Source organism: Bos taurus, chromosome 15 (genome assembly GCF_002263795.3).
Source record: "Bos taurus isolate L1 Dominette 01449 registration number 42190680 breed Hereford chromosome 15, ARS-UCD2.0, whole genome shotgun sequence".
Taxonomy (NCBI): domain Eukaryota; kingdom Metazoa; phylum Chordata; class Mammalia; order Artiodactyla; family Bovidae; genus Bos; species Bos taurus.
The window spans coordinates 41989842-42003895 of record NC_037342.1 but is presented as its reverse complement, the minus strand read 5'-3'; the positions used below and the strand labels follow the sequence as shown (position 1 = coordinate 42003895).

Sequence of the window (14054 nt, the reverse complement as noted above, 5' to 3'; positions counted from 1 at the left end):
ACCATGCCCCTTTCCTCAGAACCTGCTCCTCATTCTGCATTCCCTGCCCTCATTGATGGGCTCAGCACCCTCCCAGAACCCCCAGCCCAAAGCCCTCTTGCACAAGGCCTGTCTCCCACCCTATCTCCTACTACACACACACACACACACACACACACACTCTCTCTCTGTCTTAAACTCAGGCTCCAGAGGTGGGAGGGACTCCGTTTGAGCAGCCAGCATGTTCTTGCCTAAAAGATGGCATGATGAACATAAAAACAAGTTTGAATCAAATTTCATGATTGTCTTTTCTTTTTTTTTTTGATTGACACATTTTAAACTTTTTATTTTATATTGGAATATAGCTGATTAACAATAATGTGAGAGTTTCAGGTGGACAGCAAAGCAACTGAGCCATAGATATACACGTATCCATTCTCCCCCAAGCTCCGCTCCCATCTAGGCTGCCACATAGCATTGAGCAGAGGTCCTGCCCTGTACAGTAGGTGGGTATCCATTTTGACACGTACAGCAGTGTGTCATATCAAACGTCATTGCCTCCTGTGGTTGACCACCAGGAACTTCCACCACCCATTCCTCAGCTCAGAGGCAGATGGGATCTGACTGCTAACCCTCCCCAGGAGAGCAGATACCAAGGCCCCAGCAAGGGGTTGCTGTGTGAATACAATTTCCACCCTCTGCCCCGGACCCCAGTGCTATAGTTTGGGATGAGGACCCCAGTTTGCTGGACAAGGAAGTAGCTCACACCTCTCATTCATTGAGGCCTGTGGAGGAGACAGGAGTAGTTTTGGATCTTGGTTGGGGTCTTATCTTCACTAAGAGAATCTGAATCAAACTGCTTTTGCAGTTTGGTCAACTCAAAAGATGCCCTTTGGGTGGGGGCTGTGGCCACAAGAAGCCATGTGCTTAAGTCAAATGCAGCAATTCCCCTGGTGTCCAGATCTATGCAAATAGCTGTGGGATTTGAGTCTTCAAGCACAGCTTGAGAACAGACTATGGTAAACAGTGATGTGAAGTGGCCTGGGAGGCTGGGGGTGGGGAGGGCAAGGGCAGGAGCCTGGGAATGGCTATCCCAATAGCAAACTTTGGTGGCCTGTGGCACATAGATTTCATTGTGCTGCTACTTGAACAGGCATGAGCAACAACAGCTGCTTAATGATCTGAGACAGGAAGGACCATAAAGGATTTCTCTCCAGGGAAGTTGTCATCTTCCCACAGTGGAAAGATGGCAAATGCATGACAACAATACCCAGGCATCAACAGAAGAGAACATACATTTGTTGCATGAGGTGCTCTTCCTGGCTCTTTACATCCTTTAAAAAGTCCTTACGTCAACCCTGCAAGGTCTTGTTATTCCCATTTTACAGATGGGAAGCTCAGAAAGGCTAAGCAATTTGCTCCAGGCACTACAAGCACTGTAAGCAGAGTTTGAGCTCAGAATAGTCTGGCTCCAAGCCCAGGGTTCTGTTCAACACACCATGATGAGGCCATTACAGAACCCAGCAGCGGTGGTGGCACAAAAGAAACACCAATGCTGGAGCAGAAGAGATTTTTCTGGCCAAGGATTCACCGATTCATCAAGGAGAAGGTTTTATCCTTAATGTCAGATTCACATAGCTTCTGTCTGTTACATTGCAGTTGGTTAAGTCCTTAAGTTAACAGGTAAGCAGCATAGAGTTCAATGCAGAGTTTAAGCTGAGTCATTCTTAAGAAGCTTCTGGAAATTTCTCATCTGCACTTCCAGGTAAGAGAAACTGATAACGAATCAGAAAACGGACCCTTGAGAGGGTTGGTTCCCATATTATGATGACACTTTCAAACTCAGGATTCAGTGAACTAAATCTAACCCACTGACTCTATTTGTAAATAAAATTGTATTGAAACACAGCCACAACCATTCATTTTTGCCTTGCCTATGGCTGTTTTTGCACTCCAAGGACAGAGTCGAGTAGGTAAGACATATACTGTTATATCTGACTTACAAAGCCTAAAATATTTACTATTTGGTTTTTTACAGAAAAAGCTGACCAACCCTGCTGTAACACAATTCCAGTTATTTGTTTTCAGGTTGGTCTCCCCGACTTCACAGACAGCAACTCAGCGGGTTTCATAGCAGACTCCTACTCATCCTTCAAAACCCAGTCTCCTTATCTATGTATCCCCAGCAACAGATACAGATATAATTAGGATATGGCAAAAGTTGAGCTCAATCAAATAATTCTTTAACCCAGATTAATGCATACATCTCCTGAAAACTCCTAAGGAGAAAGGGGACAAGACTCCTGGGAAGGTCAGAGATGTGTGACTTGAGGAAACCAGGGCCACCTGGGGAGTAAAATCAGGCATTCTGAATTTTTCCTCATGGTCCTGCTTCTGAGCCTGATTCCCTCCTCTTAGGGCTCCCACAGATGGTCTCACCGACTTCCATCACCCAATTCCAGCACCTGGGCCTTGCAGTTAGAATATTTTCCTTGATGGAAGGAGAGGAGAAGCTCCTTCTAGGAAATTTTCTTTTCAAAGTTAGTGCACTCCCATTATCCAAGAGGGCAGAAATGGTTGGTCCAAATTGCCCCTTACAGCGGACAATTTGATATATTCTTTTTAAATAATAAGTGAACTAGCTGATATTTTTTCTTTCTAGTCTTCTCTTTTAGTTCTGACTGCTCGTGAGTTTGCATTTCCTGACCAAAGTTCCTTTTGCGAAGAAAAGTAGGATTTCAAAGCAGAGAGGCCATTTCTTTGTGACCTTGTTATGAAACCACTCTGTGACCTTGGGCCAGTCATGCCTTTCTCTGGGCCTAGCTTTCAGCTTCTGCCCAATAACATTCAGACTTTTGACTCCCTGGGCGGGGATGGAAAGCAGTGGCCTGACATCAGACAGCTCTATAGAACTTCTTTCTTCTTTCCCACCTCTGTGCTACAGTAACCGCCTCTGTCTTCTCCCCACTCTCCAGCAAATCCAGCAGTTCATTCCTACTGCCCTTTCTTGAGGCTTAGAGAAGATACTTTAGCTCTGAAGCTGATCCTTGGAAGATAAGAAAATGCCACTGATGTGGTTGGAAAAATCTGAGCTAGATGAAATGGAAACACAGAGCTTTCCCTGGAGGCCAGATGAGAAGAGCATGGACAGAGGCCAAAGTCCATCCCTTCCTTGAGCTTCTGGGAGCTGGCTGCCCACCTCCTGTTTCAGAACACAACGCACCCCTTACCCCTCACCCTTCTTGCAGATCCCCCCATGGACTTAACTCCTGAGCCTGCAGAATCCTGGTTATCTGGGAGCAAATCAGTCTTACTATGGATTGAGCTGGATTTTATTGATTTCCCTGTGGGTGATTTATAACTGCCTGCTTCCTAAAATGGTGTGTGGCCAGATGTCAATAAAAACAAACAGAGGGTAAGAGAGTTAAAAATAAAAGGCTGAAAAAGAGAGCAGAGGAAAGAGGGGATAATTTCACCAGTCAAGTTTGGGATGTGTCTTCCATTCAGATGACTTGGAGAGAAAGCTTGATTTTCAGTTTTTATAGACATAACTAATTTTGCTTTGGGCTACTATAAGAATTAAAGAGCGAAGACATAAAGACCAAAGAATAGTTAACATCTTGAACTTTCAAAACTGACTCTTGCTCAAAAAAAAAAAAAAAAAAATTAGAGTGAGCTTTTGCACTTCAGAACTTTGAAGTTCATTTCACAGGAGTCTTTCCGTTTAAGAACTTCAAATTTCACTTCACAAAAGGACTCCTTCTTCAAGTATGTCCTCATGCTCTTACACAGCAGGATCTGGAATTACTTTTGTTGTTGTTGTTGTTTTCTTTTTAAAGCAGGCAGTATAAACAGAGGTTCTAGGTGTTATATGCATGTGTGAGTCTGATGGCTGGTCACTGACTGTCCTGGATGTGGCTCTAGGGCAAACTGGCTAAAATGAGCTCAAGGAACATCCAGGACCACAAGTGAGGGCCCTTTAGCTCACGGACTAGAGGCAGTGCCTCTTAATTCTGGCTGCAGGTCCTGTCATTTGGTGGTCTTGTGAATGGGTGATTTAAACAAATTCTGGCTTCACTCGTTGCAACCAGCCGGAAATCAGATGACTCAGAAAAGAAATATGGGTATTGTTATGGGTTGAACTGTGTCCTCAAAAAATTCATATATTGAAGCCCTAGCCCCCAGCACCTCAAAATGTGACTGTATCTGGAGATAGTGTCTTCAAAGAGGTGAGGGCATCAAAATGAAGCCATTAGGACTTTATTCAGTCTGACTTGCATCCTTATAAGAAGAGGAAATTTGGACACACAGAGAGACACCAGGGTTGTACATGCACAGAGGAAGGACCATGTGAGGACACAGCAAGAAAGTGGCCTTCTGCAAGCCAAGGAGAGAGACCACAGGAGAAACCAAGCCTGCTGACACCCAGAACTGTGAGAAAATACATTTCTGTTGTTTAAGTCACCTAATCTTTGGTATTTTGTTATGGGAGACCTAGCAAAATCATACAGCCATTGATAGGATTTCTTAGTCATGTCAGGGCTGAAGTTAATCATTTATTTTTCAAACAGTGAGTCTTCGGTATCAGTGAAATCTGGGGAATAATTTCTTTAGCATGTTTCTAGGCCAGCCACAAATCTCCTTGTAAGACTCTCTAATAAAATTAAAATGCTCTGAAGTAGGCCCGAAGAATTCTAGCTTTAAAGAAGTAAAAGTATCACTATTCACAGAAGACACAATCTTATATGTAGAAAATCCTCAGAAATCCACTAAAAAATCTATTAGAATTAATAAACACGTCCAGCAAGGTTGCAGGATATAAGATTGATATACAAAAGTCAACTATATATTTCTATACACTAGCAGCGGACAATCTGAAAATGTGAAAGCATAAAATAATTGGGAACACACTCGACAAAAGAAATGAAAAACATATACTCTGAAAACAACAAAACATTGTTGAAAGAAATTAAAGAAGACCTGAATAAGCAGGATGCCATCTCATATTCACAGATCAGACGACTAAATACTAAGATGGAATAGTCCCCCAGCTGAGATATATATATATATATAAAACAATCCTTATCAACATCCAACAAGCAGATCCTAAATTTCATACGGAAATGCAAGGGTCCAAGAATAATCAAAACAATCTCAAAAAAAGAAGGGAGAAAATAGGTAATCCACACTTCTTAATTTCAAAGCTTAATATATAAAACTACAGTAAGACAGTGTGATATCAGATACTACACAAAAATAGACGTAAAGGTGAATGAAACAGAATTGAGAGTTCATAAATAAAGCTTTATATTTATAGCCATTGATTTCAACAAGGGTGCTTAGATAATTCAATGGGGGAAAGAATAGTCTCTATAACAAATATTTCTGAAACAAGTGAATATCCACATTCAAAATAATACAGTCAGGCTTGTTCCTTATACCATATATAAAAATTAACTTGAAATAGATCAAACACCTAAATGGAAGACATAAAACTATAGAACTCTTAAATAAAGATATAGGAATAAATCTTTGTGTCCTTGGGTTAGGCCATACCTTCTTAAATACAACACCAAAAACACAGTCAATAAAAGAAAATATAAATAAATTGGACTTCCTCAAAATTAAAACCTTTTGCACTGCAAATGATATGATTGAGAAAGTGAAAATACAACCAATAGAATAGGAGAAATATTTGCAACTAACATATCTAATAAGGGACTTGTATCCAGAATATACAAAGAACTTTTACAAATCAATAATAAAAAGACAAAAAACAATTTTAAAATAAACAAAATATTTGAATAGGCATTTCTCCAAAGAAGATATACAAACGGCCAATAAACATGTAAAAGGGATTCAACATAATTAGCCATCAGGAAGTACAAATCAAAAGAACAACAAGATACCACTTCATACCCATTCGGATGACTAAAATAAGACAGACAGATAAGAAACAAGTATTGGCAAAGATGTGGAGAAGTAGGAACACTTACACATTGCTAGTGGAAATGTAAAATGATACAGCCACTGTGGAAAATAATTAGCAGTTCCTTGAAAAATTAAACATCAATTTGCCATGCAATCTGCCAGTTTCACTCCTAGGTATACACCCAAGAGAAATGAAGACTTACATCTACACAAAAACACCTACACAGTGTTCATAGCAGTATTATTCACAACAGTCAGACAGTGGAAACAAACCAAATGCCCAACTGATTAACAGGTTAATAAAATATGGTATATCTAGACAATGGGATATTATTCAGCCATAAAAAGGAATGAAGTACTGATGCATGCTAAAATATGGACAAACCTTGAAAACTTTATGCTAAGTGAAAGAAGCCAGCCACAAAAGACCATATATGACTGTAGTCATATGAAATGTCAAGAATAGAGAAATCTATAGAGACAGAGGAGAAAGAAATGGCAACCCACTCCAGTGTTCTTGCCTGGAGAATCCCAGGGACTGGGGAGCCTGGTGGGCTGCCGTCTCTGGGGTCGCACAGAGTCGTACACGACTGAAGTGACTTAGCAGCAGCAGGGCTCACAGGATGTGGGAGGATGGGAAGTAACTATTAGTAGGTACAAATTTCTTTTTGACTGGTGAAAATTTTCTGGAATTTTTAAATAGTGGTGATGGCTGCACAATTCTCTGAACATATAAAAAACATTGGAATTGTATATTTTATTTATTTACACTTTGATTGGGTAAATTATATGATATAGGAATTATATCTTAATAAAGCTGTTAAAAAATAAAATTTTGCCATAAAAAAGAAAAGAAAAAACAAAGAATTTAAGAAAACAGATTGAGGAAAACAGATGGAATATCTGTTTGTGTATGGGGCTAGGTGGGGGGAAATAAAGGAGAAAGAGACAACAAAATGATGACAAGAAATAGGAAAAGATGTAGGGACCAGAGACATGAGCTGAGAGAGACAGACACATGGAGACATGGAGACAAGACTGCACTGAAAAGAAAGAGAAACACAGGGTGCATGTGCAGATCATGCACCGATTCTTCCACTTAGCAGGTATTTACTGCGCATCTACAAAGCCAAGCTCTGTATATACTAGCAAACCAGGGAGAGCGAGTCACTGAGTTCCGTGGTAAGAGACAGAGCCGCCATCAGGCACTCGCAGGCATGGATGGGGAAAGCTGTGATGCAGTACACAGGTCCACAGACATATACACATGCTCACTCCAGACCGCACGCAACACAGGCAACATTCCCAAAAGTCAAATCATCCTGCCCTGTACATCATTTCTCACCTGAAGCGTTTAAGATTCTGCTAGCAAGGACATTCAAATATTCAAATATGCTGTACTTTTACAAGCACAGGCACAAATGGGAATGGCGTCTTTTATTCTCTTCCTAAAGTTTCCATAAAAGAGTCTCAAGGATAGGATTCATCTCAGTCAGGAGCTTCCTTGTACTCTTCCCCTTCATCTGTAAGGACTGGCTTTGGAAACAGAGAGGAATATGAACGGTAACAAGTACACCAGGACTGCTCCTCTGGGCTTGCAGCTGGAAAGTTCCCAGAACACATTGTTATAATTGTCCTTTCATCCATTCAGATTTAGCCTGATAAAGACATTCATGTTGCCCATTCTCCTGTCTTCTGTCCCCTCTACTGCTGACAAGCGCGTGAGAGATCTCAGCTCGTCAGGAAACGTGACTGTTCCCTCCACAGAATCTGCTTCCTGCCTGATTTAGAAAGGAAGGCAGGGAAGTTTCTGGATGTCCTGGCTCTGATCCCTTTTCTCCTAAGTTAGCCAGAGTCCAAGCCACATAACATCCCTGAAATAGTCTTGAGTCATCCTAAATTTGTAGTTCATCCCCCCTCCCCTTTTTTTTTTAAGATTTTTTTTGGTGTGGACCATTTTTCAAGTCTTTATTGAATTTGTTACAATACTGCTTCTGCTTTAAGTTGTGGGGGTTTTTGGCCCTGAGGCATGTGAGATCTTAGTTCCCCAACTCGGGATCGAATCCATATCCCCTGCATTGGAAGGCGAAGTCTTAACCACTGATCCACCAGGGAAGTCCCATCCATCCTTTGTGTTAGTATGTGAAGGATTCTCTTTGGGAGATTTGGTATTGAGTGCTTTGGGCACTGTGTACCAGCAGAGAAGTGGGAAATTCATAAAACCCAAGGCATGTGGGGAGGGGGCACTGGCCTGCAGACTCTGGGCAGGCTGAACCAGAACTGTGCTGGGAAACAGCGCTTGGTTCCCTGAAGGCCTCCTCAGCTGGCCACCATTTGGAACGGTAGTGAATTAATGTGATCCAGGCTCCAAAAATAGTATTCAGAGCATCTAAAATTGCCTTCCACCCTGGGCTGGGCCAGTCCCCTGGGGATGTCAGTATTTCTAGAATGTCCCCATTCACCCAGAGTGCCTTGTGTCAGACCCGAGTGGGGATCTGGGCAACCGTTAAAGTCTGCTGGTTGGATTCACTCCTGCCCAGGCCTTCTTGATGGTACATCACTTGTCCTGCTTCCCAAACAGGAAATGCTCTAGATTTATGCTGCTTGCTGCCACCAGGTCAAAGGCCTTTAACCTGGCACATGGCTCAGAAGGGCAAAGAGTGGCCTGGCTGACTGTCATTGTTTAGTCACTAAATTATGTCCAACTCTTTGCGACCCCATGACCTGCAGCACGCCAGGCTCTGCTGTCCTTTACTATCTCCCAGAGTTTGCTCAAACTCATCTCCATTGAGCCAGTGATGCCATCCAACCATCTCATCCTCTGTCATTCTCTTCTCCTCCTGCCCTCAATCTTCCCCAGCAACCGGGTCTTTTCCAGTGAGTCAGCTCTTCGCATCAGGTGGCCAGAGTATTGGAACTTCAGCTTCAGCATCAGTCCTTCCCATGAATATTAAGGGTTGCTTTCCTTTAGGATTGACTGGTTTGATCTCCCTGCTGTCCAAGATACTCTCAAGAGTCTTCTCCAATGCCACAATTTGAAAAGCATCAATTCTTTGGCATTCAGCCTTCTTTATGGTCCAACTCTCACATCTGGACTTGACTAATGGAAAAACCACAGCTTTGAGTATGTCATTAGCTGTGAATTAATTCCAAACTAATCCCTAAAAATGAAGACCAGGAAAGCAGAATCACCTGGTAGGGGGCAGAGCTTCTGGCTTGATGTTGATGCCAAAGGAAGACATTTCCATGACAGCCTATCTCTCTCTGATAAAATGATTCTGGGTTCCCAGGGAACTTTATCATCAGGAAGACTTGTCATACCAAGCATGCCTCAGTGCCTGTCTACATCCTCTGCTCTAAGTATGAATTTCCTTTACCCCCTCTTCCCTGCTTGACAAATGCCCCATTGCCCTCTTCTGCAATGTCTTGCTAAGGACTGGGAAGCCATGGTGTGCGTGAAGTTTGTCTGCAATGAATGCTCCTGAATCACCATCAGATTGTACTCCATGTCTAGAGATGCACACCCCAGACTCACCCACCTCTCGACCAACAGGAATTCCCGGTTGCCTTTCCCCCAGAACAGGAGGGACACAGGGAAGGAGCATCTCCAACAACCGGACTGACCTCCAGTCTTCCAAAAATGAAGTGGTCAGGCTCTCCAACACTGCATAAGCTGCCTGACCGAATGCAGTCTGAGTGTCTCTCCGCTTAAAGATCATGTGCTTTACTTCTCATTCTCTTGGCTGTCAGCCTCCTTAGTGGCTCCACTTTGCCTCCTTAAGAGATGCCCACGTGGCACAGAACAGAGAAAGTGCTTGGGGAGTGGGGAGGGAGGACAAGTTAGCCTATGCCTCTGTTTCCTCTTCTGCAAGAGGAAGACCATTGATTCCACCTTAGTGCTGGGAGCCGGCGAGAGGCACTCCACTCATGACAAAGGTCATGAGGAAGGAGGCTCAGCATACGCAAAGGTGGGATCGAGCCACAGGAGTCCCCCTGGATATTCTCGAGCATCTACCCCCAAAAAACCAGAGTCTGCCTACTTTATTGCTTTGTGCTCTCACCTCTGACTTTACTGGGGGCTGTCCCCCACCACCATCTCACTCTCTCTAACAAAGAGTTAACTTACAGCTCCAATTAATAAGTTCCTGGGCAATTAGGAATGTTTAAATCCAAACCCCTCAGATAGCTCTCTAACTCTCCTGACAAGTTTACCCGGACTCCTACAGCTATGCATACGATTGTTTACAATCTCCCAGCCTTGAGAGGCACGGGTAGCTTAAGATATTCAAATAGCTTAGAGCCTCTCAGAGAGTTAGAAACTGTCAGAATAAAACTAGTAAAGGATTTCATTGATGAGCCAATGCTTGCCGCCAAGTTTCCACATCCCCTGTATTGTATCCTTAAATGTGTATTAATTAATATAGTTGGTATGTAGAAAAAATAAGTAGTGGCCTTGGTGTTAGCAACTTTAGACCCCTAAGGTAATAAATTCTTTCCTTTGTTGTAAACCCATTACACCTCTGCCCTATAGGAATGCAATTTTATCTAACACCTTTGGAAGATGGCACCAAACCTTAAAATAATTACTCTTAGAGAAAATAAGTCTTACGGTTGACAAACCTTTGTCAAGAGTCATAAAATGTTAATAGGCCTTCTGGCCAGAAGATGATGTAAATCACCTAAACCATTTGTATACGATAAATTTGCAGGAAAGAAACCCTGGTTTTTGATAAGGATCAAAGACTGCTGACTTTGCATGATTTCACATCCCCTATTATCCTCTATGTGTAACTTAGGTTATAAAAGCCCCTGTTGAAAATAAAGCTACGGGCCTTGCTCGCCAAAGCTTGGTCTCCCCATGTCATTCTTTTTCTCAATTTCCAGCTGAGTTTCCATCTGGAGTGCGGAGGTCCTCTGCGACCAATTATTTGCCTGGGCTTCTAAGACCCACTGGAGAAGGTGTCTAAGGTGGGGCACCTTCCGCTATTCGAGAGGGCGCCTGCGGCCTCCGTGGTCAGAGCTAACCTGGTGTCACATGTTATATTGATTTTCCGCGTAAACCAAGCTACTCAGCCTCTTTTCTCCACTGAATTTTCCTACTGAGCTATCCTCATTCTATTACTCTTTATATCTTTGATGAATATTTAAATTAAGTCGCCGACGCCGTCTCCCCTTCGAATAACCTGGATCAGCTGGGGCTGGACCTCGGCACCTTAGGATGGTTACATGGATGAAATGAGATTTGTAAACATCTTGGCTCAGAGTTGGTGCTTTGAGGGACAGCTGCAAATTATGCCCCTCGTTGCAGCAAGTCCCCCTTCTTCTGGTAGCAGCAACCGCGTCATCATCCCTTTGCTTGGGGAAGGATGAGGCCAGGCTCATCAGAGCACCCCACGCCCCTGGCCCTGGCTATTCACTGAGGGATGAACACCAAATGTCAGAATGAGCCAATACTGGAGGAAGAAACAGTGTCCTATCCAGGGACTAGGACACCAAATACACACTCTCTCACCTGGGCTTACCTGTGGCTGCACACTAATTGTCCTTCTGTGAATGAATGTATTGTAATTGTTTTTATGAATAGCTTTGAGGAAAAAAATATCATTGCCCATTTTAAAATGAAAGTGTTTAACTATTACTACCACGGACATTCTTAAAATCCTTTTTGTACTAAGTAAAAATAAAATGAATTTCCCTTGCAGAAAAAAAAAAAAGAAAAGGAATGGGCCAATAAATTCAACTTGGTGACTTTCATTGGAAGGATTGGGGGACTTCTTGCTGCTGGGCGTTCTGAAAGTGAAGTGAAGTGAAAGTTGCTCAGTCGTGTCTGACTCTCTGTGACCCCGTGGACTATACAGTCCATGGAATTCTCCAGGCCAGAATATTGGAGTGGGTAGCCTTTCCCTTCTCCAGGAGATCTTTCTGACCCAGGAATCGAACCAGGGTCTCCTACATTGCAGGCGGATTCTTTACCAACTGAGGTATGAGGGAAGATTCTGAGAGGAGGATATAAGCTGGGAACTGCAAGCACCATGGTGCGACCGAGAGGCAGAGGCTGCCTGAGGAGAGAGGTCCCATACTGGAGGCAGCTGAGAGATGGCGGGAACGAGCCCCAAGGGTCCAGTCATTTCTGGAACTGCCCTAGACATCTCAGTTATGCGACTAGGAAAATCTGGTTCTTGTCTAATCTAATTCAAATGCCTTTCTGTTCCATGCAAACAAGAATCCTGGCTACTGCTCACCAGATTTGGTTTGACCATGCCCCCTGCCATTGCTCAGGGTGTGGTGAGGGGCTCCTTGAGGCCAGCAGAGCTAATACCACAGCCCACCTTCTCGTCCTCAGCCTCCTTCTCTTCAGTCCATCATCCACCACACTGACCATTCTGGAACAAGGGCTTAGTCCTATTACTCCTCACATAGAAGGCTCCTTCCCTGCCCTCCCCCCACCACTGTATAGACAGCAAGTCACCACTTCCCACAGCTCTACCTTCAAAGCCCTCTGCAATCTGACCCAATTCCCTCTCAGGACCCTCTCCCCTACCTCCCTACCTGCTGCTTTACAGATATTGTGCCTGATCCATAGCTGCCAGCTCCCTACTCTGAAATGCTCCCCTGCACCCTCCCACACACCCTGTCCCTGGAAAACGTTCCCCTTCTCACCATTCCGCCAACATTCCACCTCCTCAACTATCTTCTCTTCCAAGAAGCCTGCCCAGATGACCGAGGCAGAGTGAATGTCTCACTGCCCTGCCCTTCCTCCCTGCTTATACATAGTACTTGTCAGTCTGTCCTTAAGTGAGAATAACATGTACACATTTTGAGAGCAGGAGGCATGTCATACTTGATAAGGATCCCCCCGGGGCCCCCACAGAAGGATTGGCTGCCATATGCTTTTGGTAAACTTGTTGACACAAGACCTCAGCTTCTAGCTGACAAGCTCTGAGGCCCCTGCCCCTCCTCTCAACCACACTCTAGGAGAAGGGAATGTAGCCTTGGGGTCACATTTCCTCTTTACCAGGAAACTTTTTTAAATTGCAGTCTGGTGGCATTAAGTGCCATCACAATGCCGGGCACCGATCACCATGATCCGGTTCCAGAACTTTTCAGCACCCCAAAGGGAAACTCATACCTGCTAGGCAGTCCCTTCCCATTCCTCCGCTCCTCCCGCCAGGCCTGTCAACCACTAGTCTGCTTTCTGTCTGTATGGATTTGCCTGTTCTGGGTATCTCATGTAAACGGACTCATACAATATGTGGTCTTTGTGTCTGGCTTCTTTCACTTAGCATCATGTTTTCAAGATTCATCCAGCCTGTAGCATATTTAGTACTTCATTCCTTCTAATGGCCGAATGATACTTCACCGCATGGATACATCACATTTTGTTTATCTGTCATCAGTTGATGGATATTAGGTTGTTTCCACATTTTGGTGATTGTGAACAGTGCTACTATAAATATTACTGTACAAGTTTTTGTTTGAACACCTGTTTTCAAGTTTGGGGTATACACCTCAGAGTGAAATTGCTGGGTCAGATGGTAATTCTACATCTACTGGGAAAATTCTCACACTTATCATCTTTAATTTCACCAATATCCTGAGTCTGCTTAACTGACTTTACTTTGGGAGAGTCCGTCAGCTTTTAAAAGTAAGCTATTTCATCTTTATGACTGTCTCCTGACAGCAATCCTTAAAGGGTGTTCCCAGTTTTTAATATTAACCTTTTGCTGTTTTGACTTTTCTATTGTCGAAGCTGTTCAGATCCACTTGTTTCATTTGTGCATCACAGAAATGCTGCAGGGTGGATATTATGACGTCTGTTTTTCAGGTGAAGAGGCTGAGTTTCAGTGGAGGGACGTGACTTGACAAGGTTCACAACCATAGGGGACCAGCTGAGATTCATTCCCAGCGCCAAGCCCTTTCCATACTACCACAGTGTCCCTCTCTGTCCAAGGTCTTTTTTGAAATAATGTATTCTGAATATCTGAAATGTATTCTCAGATACATTACTGTTTAAAAATGCCCCTTGCTAGGTGACTAGTCAGTGCTGGCACAGACTTCACACACTCTGCCAGTTGGCACCTCATTTATAACCAGAACTTTTTCCCTGGGGCAGATTCTGCCTGTAGCAAGAAGATCAATTTTTT

The 14054-nt window shown here is 43.5% G+C and overlaps 1 protein-coding gene across 7 annotated transcripts in view; it reads right to left on the bottom strand.

Annotated features, from left to right (window-relative positions):
• IRAG1 (inositol 1,4,5-triphosphate receptor associated 1) overlaps window positions 1-14054 on the bottom strand; it is a 126261-nt gene that overhangs the window by 94732 nt on the left and 17475 nt on the right. The window contains exon 1 of one of the 7 annotated variants that reach the window (XM_059874559.1): window positions 1-14054. This exon is cut by the window's left edge and continues 17394 nt beyond it; it is cut by the window's right edge and continues 17095 nt beyond it. The exons of the other annotated variants lie outside the window; for them this stretch is intronic. The gene's annotated coding sequence lies outside the window, so the exon portion shown is untranslated. 7 annotated transcript variants of the gene reach the window in all.